The sequence below is a fragment of the Hyla sarda genome, chromosome 2, assembly GCF_029499605.1.
Source record: "Hyla sarda isolate aHylSar1 chromosome 2, aHylSar1.hap1, whole genome shotgun sequence".
NCBI classification, from domain to species: Eukaryota; Metazoa; Chordata; class Amphibia; order Anura; family Hylidae; genus Hyla; species Hyla sarda.
In genome coordinates this window covers 11,160,556-11,178,655 of record NC_079190.1, presented here as the reverse complement: position 1 = coordinate 11,178,655, position 18,100 = coordinate 11,160,556, and the positions used below count along the sequence as shown (strand labels likewise).

The 18,100-nt window shown below is 42.1% G+C and overlaps 2 protein-coding genes across 4 annotated transcripts in view; one reads left to right on the top strand and one right to left on the bottom strand.

Moving 5' to 3' along the window:
• The window catches only part of LOC130358226 (glycerophosphodiester phosphodiesterase domain-containing protein 5-like), a 96,866-nt gene extending 89,238 nt beyond the window's left edge, over positions 1-7,628 (bottom strand). The window contains exon 1 of one of the 2 annotated variants that reach the window (XM_056561145.1): positions 7,488-7,628. The gene's annotated coding sequence lies outside the window, so the exon portion shown is untranslated. Of the gene's footprint in view, positions 1-2,629; positions 2,680-7,487 lie in introns of those variants that run through there. The other variant, XM_056561147.1, reaches the window with a different exon arrangement.
• LOC130358228 (uncharacterized) overlaps positions 1-18,100 on the top strand; it is a 146,692-nt gene that overhangs the window by 33,155 nt on the left and 95,437 nt on the right. The window lies entirely within an intron of this gene.

Genomic DNA, 18,100 nt, shown 5'->3' with positions numbered 1-18,100 from the left:
TTAGCTGCTGAATACTACAGAGGAAATTCTTTTCCGTTTGAAACACAGAGCTCTCTGCTGACATCATGACCACAGTGCTCTCTGCTGACATCTCTGTCCATTTTAGCAACTGTCCAGAGTAAAAGGAAATCCCCATAGCAAACATATGCCGTTCTGGACAGTTCCTAAAATGGACAGAGATGTCAGCAGAGAGCACTGTGCTCGTGATGTCAGCAGAGAGCTCTGTGTTTCAAAAAGAAAATAATTTCCGCTGCAGTATTCAGCAGCTAATAAGTACAGGAAGGATTAAGATTTTTTAATAGAAGTCATTTACAAATCTGTTTAACTTTCTGGCACCAGTTGATTTAAAAAAAAAAAAAAGTTTTTCACCAGAGTACCCCTTTAACTCTCTGCTGATATAGTAAGCCTTAGGGTGCATTCACACTACGTTTTAACTATACAGGGACTGGATCCGGCTGGGGGTCGCTTTAGTACCCCAGCCGGACCCGGACCCCTTCTCATTCATTTGAATAAGCCGACCGGAGTCAAACAGTGACTCTGGTCGGCTATTTTTTCACCCGTATCCGGTTTGGTGACCGAACCTAAAACCGCAGCATACCACAGTTTTAGGTCCAGTCCCAAAACCAGATATGGGTGAAAAATGAACTGACCGGATGCACTGTTTGACTTATTCAAATGAATGAGAAGGGGGCGGGGTCCAGGCTGGGGGTACGGGAGTCACCGTTTTTCCCGTCCCCCAGCCGGATCCGGTCCCTGAATAGTTAAAACGTGGTGTGAATGCACCCTAAGGCTATGTTCACACGGCATATTTTTTTGTGGAATGTTCACCCGGAAAATTTCTAGTGGAAATTCCGCAAACAGAGGGCGAAAGTAGAATATGCTGGTGCTAGGATAGCGCTCTCTATAGACGGCAATACATTTCTGGGCAGATTCCACGGAAAGAGTCAACACGTCAATTCTTTCAGCGGAGGAAATTCCGCCGTGTACTCGTTGTAGCAGAATCCCATAGAAAACAATGGGAGTCTGCTGCAACAGAATTTTTGACCTGAATTCTTTCCGCTTGATTCTAGGCAGATTGTGGTAGCAGAGTGCGGATAACACTGATCTGAGCTACGGCATAGCATTGAACAGTATAAGAAATTGGAAGATTGCATGTTGTAAAAAAAAAAAAAAAAATGTGGATAAAAAAATAAACTAATATAAAAAAATATTTAAAAAATAATAATTTAAATCACCCCCTTTTTCCCATTTAAAAAAAAAAAAAAAACATTTAAAGAAAAAAACTAAACATAGACAATATTTGGTATCACGTATGCGAAATTGTCTAAACTATTAAAATATATAGAGAGAAGGTGGTTTGTTTGCTTATCTTTGTCGCATGATTTGTCACATGTGCACCTACGCATCATTTTGTTCAACAATTCATGTCCTGAAGACCTGCAGCAATGTTTAGAGAATGCTGCGAAATTTCATTTTGGTCACAAGTTTATTAAGCGCGACTTTGGTATTGTCTCTCAAAACAGCGCGGTCGTAAGCCAAGGCGAAGTTATAGGGGTCAGAAGAGGATACCGTATATACTCGAGTATAAGCCGAGTTTTTCAGCACGATTTTTCGTGCTGAAAACGGCCCCCCTCGGCTTATACTCAAGTGAACTCTCTGCCTGTCAATCCCTTCTCAGTGGCCTTCAACCTGCGGACCTCCAGATGGTGCAAAACTACAACTCCCAGCATGCCCGGACAGCCATCGGCTGTCCGGGCATGCTAGGAGTTGTAGTTTTGAAACATCTTGAGGTCCGCAGGTTGAAGACCGCTGCCGGGCCTTCGCCATCATCCAGACCTCCCCGTTTAGTTTTCTACTCACCTCCCCTCGGTGGGAAGGAAGGGTGAGCTGGTCCGGGCCATCTGTGCTGCAGGGACCGTCCGGTGGGGAGGGTTAGTCGTTCCGGGCTGTACATTTTCACCGGGAGGCCCTCTTCTCCGTGCTCCGGGCCTGCCCCGGACTAGTGACGTTGCCTTGATGACGACGCACAGGGAAGTCCCGGCGCATGAACGTCCCTGTGCGTCATCGTCAAGGCAACGTCACTAGTCCGGGGCCGGCCCGGAGCGGAGAAGAGGGCCTCCCGGTGAAGATGGACAGCCCGGAACGACTAACCCTCCCCACCGGACGGTCCCTGCAGCATAGATGGCCCGGACCAGCGCACCCTAACTTCCCACCGAGGGGAGGTGAGTCGAAAACTAAAGGGGGGGGGGGGGGGGGGTCTGGATGATGACGAAGACCGCAGTGGTCTTCAACCTGCGGACCTCCAGATGTTTCAAACCTACAACTCCCAGCATGCCCGGACAGCCGATGGTGGGGGATGATGACAGGGTGATGATGATGGGGGTCTGGATGATGACGGGGGTCTGGATGATGACGGGGGGATGATGTATTTCCCACCCTAGGCTTATAGTCGAGTCAATAACTTTTCCTGGGTTTTTAGGGTGAAATTAGGGGCCTCGGCTTATATTCGGGTCGGCTTATACTTGAGTATATACGGTAATTTTAAGCATTAAAATAATTACGTTTTAAAAGTAGTAAAATAAAACAATTCCTATATAGGTTGGGTATCACTGTAATCATATTGACCTACAGTATAAAGACAATGGGGGAGATTTATCAAAACCTGTCCAGAGGAGAAGTTGCTGAGTTGCCCATAGCAACCAATCAGATCGCTGCTTTCATTTTTCACAGGCCTTTTAAAAAATGAAAGAAGTGATCTGATCGGTTGCTATGGGCAACTGGTCAACTTTTCCTCATCGCAGGTTTCGATAATTCTCCCCCATTGTGTCATTTCTATCATAAAGTGCACAGCGTAGAAACAGAACACCCCCCCCCCCCCCCCAAATATTAAACTGCTTTTTTTCCATTTTTGCCCCACAATTTCTTTTGGCTTTGCCTTAGATTTTGTAGTACAATTAGTGACTTCAATACAAAGTACAATTGGTCCGGCACAAAACAAGCACTCGGTAGATACACTGAGGCAAAAAGGGAAAAATAAAAATAAAAAAAGCGAAAATAAATTGAAAAATCTCTGTGTCCTTAAAGGGGTACTCCACTGCTCAGCGTTAGGAATGAACTGTTCTGAACGCTGGAGACGGTAGCTCGAGACGTCATAGCCCCGCCCCCTCATGATGTCATGTCCCGCCGCCTCAATGCAAGTCTATGGGAGGGGGCGTGACAGCCGTCACGCCCCCTCCCATAGACTTGCATTGAGGCAGCGGAACATGGCATTTTTATTTTATTTTTTTTCCCTTTTTGCCTCAGTGTATTTACAGAGTGCTTGTTTTGTGCCGGACCAAATTGTACTTTGTATTGAAGTCACTAATTGTACTAGAAAATCTATGGCAAAGCCAAAAGAAAATTAAGCCATCACGCCCCCTCCCATAGACTTGCATTGAGGCGGCGGAACGTGATGTTTTTATTTTTTTTCCCTTTTTGCCTCAGTGTATTTACAGAGTGCTTGTTTTGTGCCGGACCAAATTGCACTTTGTATTGAAGTCACTAATTGTACTAGAAAATCTATGGCAAAGCCAAAAGAAAATTAAGCCATCACGCCCCCTCCCATAGACTTGCATTGAGGCGGCGGGACGTGACGTCATGAAGGGCGGGGCTATGACGTCAAGAGCTCCCGGCGCCGACTTCAGCATGAGAGCAGTTTTTTTTTCCAAACGCTGAGCAGCGGAGTACCCCTTTAAGGGTATGTTCACACGGAGGAATAAGAGAGGAATTTCCACAAGTAATTCCGCTCGCTTATTCCTCTCCAATTCAGTCAGCAATGAAAAACCCCACAGAGTTTAACAGAATTTCTGCTCCTCAGTTCACACTGAGGAATTTCCGCAAACTACAACTCCCAGCATGCCCCGACAGCCGTTGGCTGTCGGGGCATGCTGGGAGTTGTAGTTTTGCAACATCTGGAGGTCCGCAGGTTAAAGACCACTGGCCTGGAGGACTGAAATACCATTTGCTTTACATTGATAAATCTCCCCGAATATTTTTCTATATATTTTGGACATTTACGCGCGCGGTCCCACCACATATGTTTATTTTTGTTTACATTATTTTATTTCAAAAATAGGAAAAGGGGGCTGATTCATAAGTTTATTAGTGGAGGGGCTTATTCATATTTATTAATATAATTATTTTACATTTTATTCACTATTTTTAGTTGGATTGTAGTTCTAGGGAATCTCCATGATGTTTGTTTGCGTGTTGCATAGTGCTGGACGGATGGGATATGTATATTATTCACTATAGACGTATCAGATACAGAAGAAGCTTCCTCTGCAATAAACTGCATTTCTATAGACGGCCCCATGGAAAATCCTTGAGGAATTCCTATTATTATGTTCACAATTGGGGAACCTGACTGGTCAATAGTATCTGGGGACATCTATAGTGGGAGCTACGGGGAACATCAGAGGCTGGCATTATGGGGGACCTGACTGGTCAATAGTATCTGGGGACATCTATGGTGGGAGCTACAGGGATCAGAGGCTAAAATTATGGGGGACCTGACTGGTCAATGGTTTCAGGGGACATCTATTGTGGGAGCTACGGGGAACATCTGAGACCAGCATTATGTGGGACCTGACTGGTCAGTGGTATCATGGAGACATCTATGGTGGGAGCTACGGGGAACATCAGAGGCTGGCATTATGGGGGACCTGACTGGTTAGTGATATCATGGAGACATCTATGGTGGGAGCTACGGGGAACATCAGAGGCTGAGATTAAGGGAGACCTGACTGGTCAATAGTATCTGGGGACATCTATGGTGGGAGCTACGGGGAACATCTGAGGCTGGTATTATGGGGGACCTGACTGGTCAATAGTATCTGGAGACATCTATGGTGGGAGCTACGGGGAACATCAGAGGCTGGTATTATGGGAAACCTGACTGGTCAATAGTATCTGGGGACATCTATGGTGGGAGCTATAGGGAACATCAGAGACTGGCATTATGGGAAACCTGACTGGTCAATAGTATCTGGGGACATCTATGGTGGGAGCTACAGGGAACATCAGAGACTGGCATTATGGGAAACCTGACTGGTCAATAGTATCTGGGGACATCTATAGTGGGAGCTACAGGGAACATCAGAGGCTAAAATTATGGGGGACCTGACTGGTCAATGGTTTCAGGGGACATCTATTGTGGGAGCTATGGGGAACATATGAGACCAGCATTATGGGGGACCTGACTGGTCAGTGGTATCATTGAGACATCTATGGTGGGAGCTATGGGGAACATCAGAGGCTGGTATTATGGGGGACCTGACTGGTCAATAGTATCTGGGGACATCTATGGTGGGAGCTATAGGGAACATCTGAGGCTGGCATTATGGGGGACCTGACTGGTCAGTAGTATCTGGGGACATCTATGGTGGAAGCTACAAGGAACATCAGAGGCTGGCATTATGGGCGACCTGACTGGTCAATAGTATCTGGGGACATCTATGGTGGAAGCTACAAGGAACATCAGAGGCTGGCATTAGGGGGGACCTGACTGGTCAATAGTATCTGGGGACATCTATGGTGGGAGCTACGGGGAATATCTGAGGCTGGCATTATGGGGGACCTGACTGGTCAATAGTATCTGAGGACATCTATGGTGGGAGCTACAAGGAACATCAGAGGCTGGCATTATGGGTGACCTGACTGGTCAATAGTATCTGGGGACATCTATGGTGGGAGCTACGGCGAACATCAGAGGCTGGCATTATGGACGACCTGACTGGTCAATAGTATCTGGGGACATCTATGGTGGGAGCTACAAGGAACATCAGAGGCTGGCATTATGGGTGACCTGACTGGTCAATAGTATTTGGGGACATCTATGGTGGAAGCTACAAGGAACATCAGAGCCTGGCATTAAGGGCGACCTGACTGGTCAGTGGTATCATGGAGACATCTATGGTGGGAGCTATGGGGAACATCTGAGGCTGGCATTATGGGCGACCTGATTGGTCAATAGTATCTGTGGACATCTATGGTGGAAGCTACAAGGAACATCAGAGGCTGGTATTATGGGGGACCTGACTGGTCAATAGTATTTGGGGACATCTATGGTGGAAGCTACAAGGAACATCAGAGGCTAAATTATGGGTGACCTGACTGGTCAGTGATATCATGGAGACATCTATGGTGGGAGCTACAGGGAACATCAGAGGCTGGCATTAGGGGGGACCTGACTGGTCAATAGTATCTGGGGACATCTATGGTGAGAGCTTCGGGGAATATCTGAGGCTGGTATTATGGGAGACCTGACTGGTCAATAGTATCTGGGGACATCTATGGTGGGAGCTACAGGGAACATCAGAGGCTGGTATTATGGGTGACCTGACTGGTCAATAGTATCTGGGGACATCTATGGTGGGATCTACAGGTAACATCAGAGGCTGGCATAATGGGCGACCTGATTGGTCAATAGTATCTGGGGACATCTATGGTGGGAGCTACAGGTAACATCTGTTGCTAAAAATTATGGGGGACCTGACTGGTCAATTGTTTCGGGGAACATCTGAGATTAGCATTATGGGGGACCTGACTGGTCAATGGTTTCGGGTGACATCTATTGTGGGAGCTTCAGGGAACAAAAGAGGCTGGCTTTATGGGGGACCTGACTGGTCAATAGTATCTGGGGGACATCTATAGTGGGATTTACAGGGGACATCTGAGACTGGCATTATGTTGGACCCTACTGCTCAATGGTATCGGGGGACATCTATGGTGGGAGCTACAGGAAACATTGGTGGCTGGTACTCTGTGGGACATCTGAGGCTGGCATTATGTGGGACCTGACTGGTCAATGATATCAGGCACATCTGCTCCCAACACAATAAGCTGCGTTTTTATTGACGATCCCTTGCACAAAATCCTTAAAAGAATCCTACAATGGGGGACCTCATTGGTCAATGGTATCAGGGGACATGTATCGTCACCATGACTCACGATTAACACTATAGACCAGTGGTCTTCATACCGTACACCTCCAGCTGTTGCCAAACTACAACTCCCAGCATGCCCGGACAGCCAACGGCTGTCCGGGCATGCTGGGAGTTGTAGTTTGGCAACAGCTGGAGGTCCACAGTTTGGAGGCTACTGCTGTCCGACCACAGGTTGCAAGTTCATGGGGTTCCATTTAACCCCTTAATGGGATACCAGCTGAATTCCCCTTAATTCTCAATGCGGGGGTCGCCGTATTGATCACGACAATAGCTTCGCCCCCGTTGATCGTTCTTCTGCGGAGTGCCAGAAGATGACAATGAATGGGGCCAGAAAAAGGGTTAATCGTGAAAGGTAAATGAGAGGACAAAAGCAGCCGAGAACAAAGGTGCTGTATGCATTCATTGTATACATACAAGCTGTAGCATAGACCCCCCCCTCTGGCCCCCTCAGAGGTGAACACCCCCCACCCCAACCACCATGACAATAGGCATGCTCCTGACCTGCGCCCCGTAGCTGGCAGTCCTCCGGTGCCCTGGTGATCCTCTGACCTTTGTGTGCTGGAGCCCTGAGAGTGACAGCTGCCTGGACTGTAATACTGGAGTGTAATATAACAAGGCTGGCCGCTCGTCCGTCCCATCGAGGGAGGTGCCTGAGCTGCTCACAGGAGACATCATCTCTTTTCTTGGGCATAGTGCCCCCAACCTGGCAGAGGAGACACAATCCACAGGCTCCAAGTGTCTGCACCAGTTTATTTATATCAGATGGGGGTATATATATATATATATATATATATATATATATATATATTGTGTCTGATACTAGAGAAGGAAGGGCGGCGTGGCTGCTGCAGAACAGCTTGGGTTGCCGTGTGTAATGATTAAAATCGGGACCAGTGAATACCAAATGTATTACATCATGGCGCCACTAATTTGGTATGAATATGTGTCCCTTTATTATTAGTTTCCCCTCATCTGTCCCTGTGTCACAGTCATTAGGGTCCCCTAATCTCCCCCTTTCAGTCATTACTCTACTTTCATCTCTCCCTGTGTTAAAGTCATTAGTGTCCCCTCATCTCTCTCATATGTCACGATCATAAGTATCCCTTCATCTCCCCTCATGTGTTACAGTCATTTTTGTCCCCCTCATCTTTCCCTGAGTGTCAGTCATTAATGTCCCTTCATCTCCCCTATGTCACAGTAATTATTGAACCCTGTCGTCTCCCTGTGTGTCGGTCATTAGCCCCCCCCCCCCCCCCGTGTCACAGTCATTATTGTCCCTTCATCTCTCTCTGTGTCACAGTCATTACTGTCCCCTCCTCTCATCCTGTGTCACAGTCATTAATGTTACATATCTCCCTGCGTCACATGTATTAGTGTCCCCTCATCTCTCTGTCTGTGTTAGTCATCATTCCATGTCACAGTCATTAGTGTCCCCTCATCTTTCCATGTCACAGTCATTGGTGTCCCCTCATGTCTCCCTGTGTGTCAGTCATTAGTGTCCCCTCATCATTCCATGTCACAGTCATTAGTGTCCCCTCATCTTTCCATGTCACAGTCATTGGTGTCCCCTCATGTCTCCCTGTGTGTCAGTCATTAGTGTCCCCTCAGCCCCCTGTGTCACAGTCATTAGTGTCCCCTCATTTTTCCCTTTGTCACAGTCATTAGTGTCCCCTCATCTCTCCCTGTCAGTCATTAGTGTCCCATCTCTACCTGTGTCACAGTCATTACTGTCCCCTTATCTCTTCCTGTGTCACAGACATTAGTGTCCCCTCATCTCTTCCTGTGTCACAGTCATTACTGTCCCCTCATCTCTTCCTGTGTCACAGTCATTAATGTTACATATCTCCCTGCATCACATTTATAAGTGTTAGTGTCTCCTCATCTCTCCCTGTGTCACAGTCATTAGTGTCCCCTCATCTCTCCCTGTGTCACAGTCATTACTGTCCCCTCATCTCTTCCTGTGTCACAGTCATTAATGTTACATATCTCCCTGCATCACATTTATAAGTGTTAGTGTCTCCTCATCTCTCCCTGTGTCACAGTCATTAGTGTCCCCTCATCTCTCCCTGTGTCACAGTCATTAGTGTCCCCTCATCTCTCCCTGTGTCACAGTCATTACTGTCCCCTCATCTCTTCCTGTGTCACAGACATTAGTGTCCCCTCATCGCTCCCTGTGTCACAGACATTAGTGTCCCCTCATCTCTCCCTGTCAGTCATTAGTGTCCCATCTCTACCTGTGTCACAGTCATTACTGTCCCCTCATCTCTTCCTGTATCACAGTCATTACTGTCCCCTCATCTCTTCCTGTGTCACAGTCATTACTGTCCCCTCATCTCTTCCTGTGTCACAGACATTAGTGTCCCCTCATCTATCCCTGTGTCACAGACATTAGTGTCCCCTCATCTCTCCCTGTCAGTCATTAGTGTCCCATCTCTACCTGTGTCACAGTCATTACTGTCCCCTCATCTCTTCCTGTATCACAGTCATTACTGTCCCCTCATCTCTTCCTGTGTCACAGTCATTACTGTCCCCTCATCTCTTCCTGTGTCACAGACATTAGTGTCCCCTCATCTCTCCCTGTGTCACAGACATTAGTGTCCCCTCATCTCTCCCTGTCAGTCATTAGTGTCCCATCTCTACCTGTGTCACAGTCATTACTGTCCCCTCATCTCTTCCTGTATCACAGTCATTACTGTCCCCTCATCTCTTCCTGTGTCACAGTCATTACTGTCCCCTCATCTCTTCCTGTGTCACAGTCATTACTGTCCCCTCATCTCTTCCTGTGTCACAGTCATTACTGTCCCCTCATCTCTTCCTGTGTCACAGTCATTACTGTCCCCTCATCTCTTCCTGTGTCACAGTCATTACTGTCCCCTCATCTCTTCCTGTGTCACAGACATTAGTGTCCCCTCATCTCTCCCTGTGTCACAGACATTAGTGTCCCCTCATCTCTCCCTGTCAGTCATTAGTGTCCCATCTCTACCTGTGTCACAGTCATTACTGTCCCCTCATCTCTTCCTGTATCACAGTCATTACTGTCCCCTCATCTCTTCCTGTGTCACAGTCATTACTGTCCCCTCATCTCTTCCTGTGTCACAGTCATTAATGTTACATATCTCCCTGCATCACATTTATAAGTGTTAGTGTCTCCTCATCTCTCTATCTGTGTTAGTCAGTGTCCCCTCATCTTTCTGTGTCACAGTCATTAGTGTCCCCTTGTGTCTCTGTATCACAGTAATTATTGAACCCTCATCTCTCCCTGTGTATCGGTCATTAGTTCCCCCACCCCGTGTCACAGTGATTAGTGTCCCCTCATTTCCCTGCTGCACCCGACGTTCGTTTAGAGCATCGGTTGCAGCGCTGGATGCTCGTTACATCACGGCCACGCCCCCTCAATACAATGCGACTTGCATTGAGGGGGCGTGGCCGTGACGGCACGAGCCACCGCCCTGCATCACCAGTCATCCGCCACGGAGCAAAGTTCGCTCTGTGCGCCGGATGTCTGGGGTGCCGCGGCCGAGTTTGCATCCGTCACGCCCCCTCCCATAGACTTGCATTGAGGGGGCGTGGTTCGACGTCACAACACCCGCAGCCCGTTCCCAGCATTCGGATCTAAATGTTCCAGACACTGGGGCAGTGGAGTACTCCTTTAAATATGAACAGCAGAGACTCTTCTCCCCCTGCACCCCATCCCCCACACACACTATATGAGCTCCTGATTACTGCTGAAAACTGAGCTGCCGACTCTGCGCCCACACAGATTGTCGCCCCCTGCAGGCGGGAAGTGTCAGGGATTTATATAGAATAAAAAAGTCTATTGTTCCACTGACAAAAGTAGCTTTCAATTGGGGAGCACATGGGGGTGCACAGCATGATGCCATGACCCCCTCTGCCCCCCCCCCCCCCTTGGAGACACCACTGCACACTGGCAATTAGAGTACTACAGAGAGCGAGTACTACGTAACTTGCTGTCAGGAGAGAGGGAGGAGCTGGGGAGCTGCTGAGACAACACCACACTGACAATGAAAGAGACTACACAACTTCCTGTCAGGGTTATTTCTAGCATTTGTGACAACACTATAATTGTACGTTATATTGGCCTTATTGAAATACAATTTTCTGATACTGGAATTCCACATAAAGGGGTACTCCGCCCCTAGACATGTTATCCCCTATCCAAAGGGGACCCCCATGCTCTCGGCTGCGGCACCCCAGACAGGAGCGAACTTCGTTCCGTGCCGAATGAGAGGGCCCTCTCCCATAGACTTGCATTCAGGGGGCGTGGCCTTGACGTCACGAGCCTCCGGCGCTGAACCAGACGCTCTTAACGAACACTGGGTGCAGCAGGGAGATCGCGGGGGTCCCTAGGTGATCAGACATCTTATCCTCTACACTTTAGATAGGGAATAAGATGTCTAGGAGCAGAGTACCCCTTTAAATATATTTTGGTCCAGTTTTCAATTAGCTTCATTTAAAAGTGAAAAAAATGGAAAACTCTCTTCACTGGAATACATCTTTTACATGGTTTTCAATTAGCTTTATTTAACAGAAATAAAGACGACAGGCCCTTCTCTTCATTATACTTGCACAGTCTTTAATTAGCTTTATTTATTTTTTTCAAGTCAGAAAATGGACACCTTATTTTTAGTGCATTTTTTTTATTAGCTTTATTTAAAAGAGACAAGATAGACAACCCATTCTCGTCAATCTATTATAACTTGGTTTTCAATTAACTTTATTTAAAAGAGAAAAAAAATGGACAAACCATTTTCCTAAATATACTTTAACACAGTTTTCGGTTGCCTTTATTTAAAAAGAGAAAATTAATGCCTCCTTCTCCTTGTACATATTGAATATATTGCACAGTAAAATATCAATTCTTGCAGATGATACTACAATGTATAGCAGATAACACAATAGAGGTCATCGCACTGTTACATAAAGCTATCAGTATATGTTGGAGACTTGGGCTAAGACGTGGCAGACGAAGAAACACTGATAACTGTTCTGCACACGGGGAGGAAAGATCCTGGCCAAGATTATTTACTAAATTGGAAAACATTGAGAAACACTGACTGTCAAGCAGCTGCTGCCAAACCGAATAAGATCATGGGGTGAATGAAAGGGGCAAGAATGTACATGACAAGGAAACCACGGAGAGAAGTTTTCTACAAGAACACCGAATACTATCGTATGGTGATACACATAATACTACCATATGGTGACACATAATACTGTCATATGGTGACACATAATACTGTCATATGGTGACACACATAATACTGTCATATTGTGACACATAATACTGTCATATGGTGACACATAATACTGTCATATGGTGACACACATAATACTGTCATTTTGGGACATACATTATCATATGCTGCCACACATAATACTGTCATATGGTGACACATAATACTGTCATATGGTGACATTCAATACTGACATATGATGACACCCATAATAATGTCATATGGTGACATACATTATCATATTGTGACACACAATACTATTATATGGTGACACACATAATGCTGTCATATGGTGACACATAATACTGTCATATGCTGAAAGACATAATGCTATTATATGTTGACACACATAATGCTGACATATGGTGACACATAACACTTTTATATGTAGACACACATAATGCTGTCATATTGTGACACATAATACTGACATATGGTGACACACAATACTGACATATGGTGACATACATTATCATATGGTGATACACAATACTATTATATGGTGAGACATAATACTGTGATATGGTGACACACAATCCTGTCACATGGTGACACACATAATACTGTCATATGGTGATATACTTTATCATATGGTGACACACATAATGCTGTCATATGTTGACACATAATACTGTCATATGGTGACACACAATACTGTCACATGGTGACATACGTTCTCATATGCTGATACACATAATACTATTATATGTTGACACACATAATACTGTCATATGGTGACACACAATACTGACATATGGTGAAATAATACTGTCATATGGTGACAAATAATACTGTCATATGGTGACACACAATACTGTCATATGGTGACATACGTTCTCATATGCTGATACACATAATACTATTATATGTTGACACAATACTGTCATATGGTGATATACTTTATCATATGGTGACACACATAATGCTTTCATATGTTGACACATAATACTGTCATATGGTGACATAATACTGTCATATGGTGACACATAATACTGTCATATGGTGACACACAATACTGACATATGGTGACACACAATACTGACATATGGTGACACACAATACTGACATATGGTGACACACAATACTGACATATGGTGACACATAATACTGTGATATGGTGACACATAATACTGTCATATGGTGATATACTTTATCATATGGTGACACACATAATACTGTCATATGGTGACACACAATACTGACATATGGTGACACATAATACTGTCATATGGTGACACACAATACTGTCATATGGTGACACACATAATACTGTCATTATGGTGACACACATAATACTGTCATATGGTGACACATAATACTGTCATATGGTGACACATAATACTGTCATATGGTGACACATAATACTGTCATATGGTGACACACAATACTTTCATATGGTGACGCATTACTGACATATGGTGACATACATTATCATATGGTGACACACATAATACTGTCATATGGAGACACACATAATACTGTCATATGGTTACACACACAATACTGACATATGGTGACACACATAATACTGACATATGGTGACACACATAATACTGTCATATGGTTACACATAATACTGTCATATGGTGACACACATAATACTGTCATATGGTTACACACATAATACTGACATATGGTGACATACATTATCATATGGTGACACACATAATACTGTCATATGGAGACACACATAATACTGTCATATGGTTACACATAATACTGTCATATGGTGACACATAATACTGTCATATGGTGACACATAATACTGTCATATGGTGACACGCATAATACTGTCATATGGTGACACACATAATACTGTCATATGGTGACACGCATAATACTGTCATAAGGGGACACACATAAACATGCCAGTAGGAATAAAACAAATGTTAAATTTCCTTTTTATGGGATCAATAAGCGAACTTAGGAAAAATATAAGAAAACTAGAATACAAAATATGTTTGTAAACAAATTAAGAAAATACCCACAGAATAATACAACCGCCACATACCTGCTATTCCTTTAGTCGTCACAACACTGCAGCAGTAATGGTTGAGCGGACAGGAGTCCAGACAGCAGCCAAACCTGTAATCTACCCAGCCTAATGCTGCGGTCACCATTGACTGTGGTATCCAGGGGTTAAATGGCCAAATTGGAGTTCTCTCTGATAAGCAGCCAAAAGCCCATTTATATACCCAGACCTGACAGGAAGAGGTTAATCACCTACATACATATACCCTAAAATAGTACGGTACACTACCAATTGTAGTGTAATTAAAAAAATTACTAAAAAAGATTGTTCAACAAAAATTGTGTGGTCCGTGTCCTTCAGGAGTTAAAACCCTAATACTAAAGGGGTACTCAGCCCCTAGACATCTTATCACCCTCTCAATGCAAGTCTATGGGAGGGGCGGTACATCCGTCATGCCACCTCCTATAGACTTGCCTTGAGGGGGCGTGGCCGTGACGTCACTAGCCTCCAGCGCTACCCCTGACGCTCTAAAGAATGCCGGGTGCAGCAGGGAGATTGTGGGGGTCCCCAGCAGCGGGGCCCCAGTGATCAGACATCTTATCCCCTATAATTATTATTATGACTACTACTACTAATATTAATATTATTTTTACTACTAATATTATTACTAGAGATGAGCGAACTTACAGTAAATTTGATTCGTCACAAACTTCTCGGCTCGGCAGTTGATGACTTTATCCTGCATAAATTAGTTCAGCTTTCCGGTGCTCCGGTGGCTGGAGACTCTTTCCTAGGAATGTATCCACCTTTTCCAGCCACCGGAGCACCTGAAAGCTGAACTAATTTATGCAGGAAAAGTCAGCGACCGCAGAGCCGAGAAGTTCGTGACGAATCGAATTTACTGTAAGTTCGCTCATCTCTAATTATTGCTATTATTTATTACTATATTTATTATTATTACAACTATTATTATCACTATTACTACTATTATTGTTATTACAACTATTATTATTACTACTATTATTTTATTACTACTATTATTATTATTACAACTATTATTATTACTACTATTATTTTATTACTATTATTATTATTATTATTACTACTACTACTATTTTATTACTATTATTATTATTACTACTACTACTATTTTATTACTACTACTATTATTATTATTACTTCTACTATTATTAACATTACTACTACTATTAACATTATTACTACTATTAACATTATTACTACAACTACTATTATTAACATTATTACTACTACTATTAACATTACTACAACTACTATTATTAACATTATTACTACTACTATTAACATTATTACTACAACTACTATTATTAACATTATTACTACTATTAACATTATTACTACAACTACTATTATTAACATTATTACTACTACTACTATTAACATTATTACTACTATTAACATTATTACTACTACTATTAACATTATTACTACAACTACTATTATTAACATTATTACTACAACTACTATTATTAACATTATTACTACTACTACTATTAACATTACTACTACTATTAACATTATTACTACTACTATTAACATTATTACTACAACAACTATTATTAACATTATTACTACTACTACTACTATTATTATTAACATTATTACTACAACTACAATTATTAGCATTATTACTACAACCACTATTATTAACATTATTATTACTACTACTACTATTAACATTATTACTACTACTACTACTACTACTACTATTAATATTATTACTACGACTACTATTAACATCATTATTACTACTACTATTAACATTATTACTACAACTATTATTAACATTATTACTACTACTATTAACATTATTACTACAACTACTATTATTAACATTATTACTACTACTACTACTATTATTAACATTATTACTACTACTACTATTATTAACATTATTACTACAACTACTATTATTAACATTATTACTACAACTACTATTATTAACATTATTACTACTACTACTACTACTATTAACATTATTACTACAACTACTATTATTAACATTATTACTACTACTACTATTAACATTATTACTAAAACTATTATTATTAACATTATTACTACTATTAACATTATTACTACTACTACTACTACTACTACTACTATTAACATTATTACTACAACTAATACTATTAACATTATTACTACTACTATTAACATTATTACTACAACTACTACTATTAACATTATTACTACAACTACTATTATTAACATTATTACTACTATTAACATTATTACTACTATTAACATTATTACTACTACTATTAACATTATTACTGCAACTACTATTATTAACATTATTACTACAACTACTATTATTAACATTATTACTACTACTACTATTAACATTACTACTACTATTAACATTATTACTACTACTATTAACATTATTACTACAACAACTATTATTAACATTATTACTACTACTACTATTATTATTAACATTATTACTACAACTACAATTATTAGCATTATTACAACTACTATTATTAACATTATTATTACTACTACTACTATTGACATTATTACTAATACTATTAATATTATTACTACAACTACTATTAACATTATTATTACTACTACTATTAACATTATTACTACAACTATTATTAACATTATTACTACTACTACTATTAACATTATTACTACAACTACTATGAACATTATTACTACAACTACTATTATTAACATTATTATTACTACTACTATTAACATTATTACTACAACTACTATTATTAACATTATTATTACTACTACTATTAACATTATTACTACTACTACTATTAACATTATTACTACAACTACTATTAACATTATTACTACAACTACTATTATTAACATTATTACTACTACTATTAACATTATTACTACAACTACTATTATTAACATTATTACTACTACTATTAACATTATTACTACTACTACTATTAACATTATTACTACAACTACTATTATTAACATTATTATTACTACTACTATTAACATTATTACTACAACTATTATTAACATTATTACTACTACTACTATTAACATTATTATTACTACTACTATTAACATTATTACTACTACTACTATTAACATTATTACTACTACTATTAACATTATTACTACTACTATTAACATTATTACTACTACTATTGTCATTACTACTACAGTCATGACCATTAATGTTGCCCCCCTGAAATTTTTCAAGAAAATGAAGTATTTCTCACAGAAAAGGATTGCAGTAACACATGTTTTGCTATACACATGTTTATTCCCTTTGTGTGTATTGGAACTAAACCAAAAAAAGGAGGGAAAAAAAACAAATTGGACATAATGTCACCAAACTCCAAAAATGGTCTGGACAAAATGATTGGCACCCTCTCATAATTGTGGAAAAATCAGATTGTTTCAAGCATGTGATGCTCCTTTAAAGGGGTACTCCGGCGCTTAGACATCTTATCCCCTATCCAAAGGATAGGGGATAAGATGCCTGATCGTGGGGGTCCCGCCACTGAGGACCCCCGTGATCTTGAACGCGGCACCCCGTTACAATCAGTCCCCGGAGCGTGTTCGCTCCGGGTCCGATTAATGTCGATCACGGGGCCGGAGCGTTGTGACATCAAGGCTCCGCCCCGTGTGACGTCACGATCCGCCCCCCTCAATGCAAGCCTATGGGAGGGGCGGAGCCTTGACGTCACAACGCTCCGGCCCCGTGATCGACAGTAATCAGAACCGGAGCAAACACATGCTGTGGCGTGCAAGGTGTGGAGTGCAAGATCACGGGGGTCCCCAGCGGCGGGACCCCCACGATCAGGCATCTTATCCCCTATCCTTTGGATAGGGGATAAGATGTCTAAGTGCCG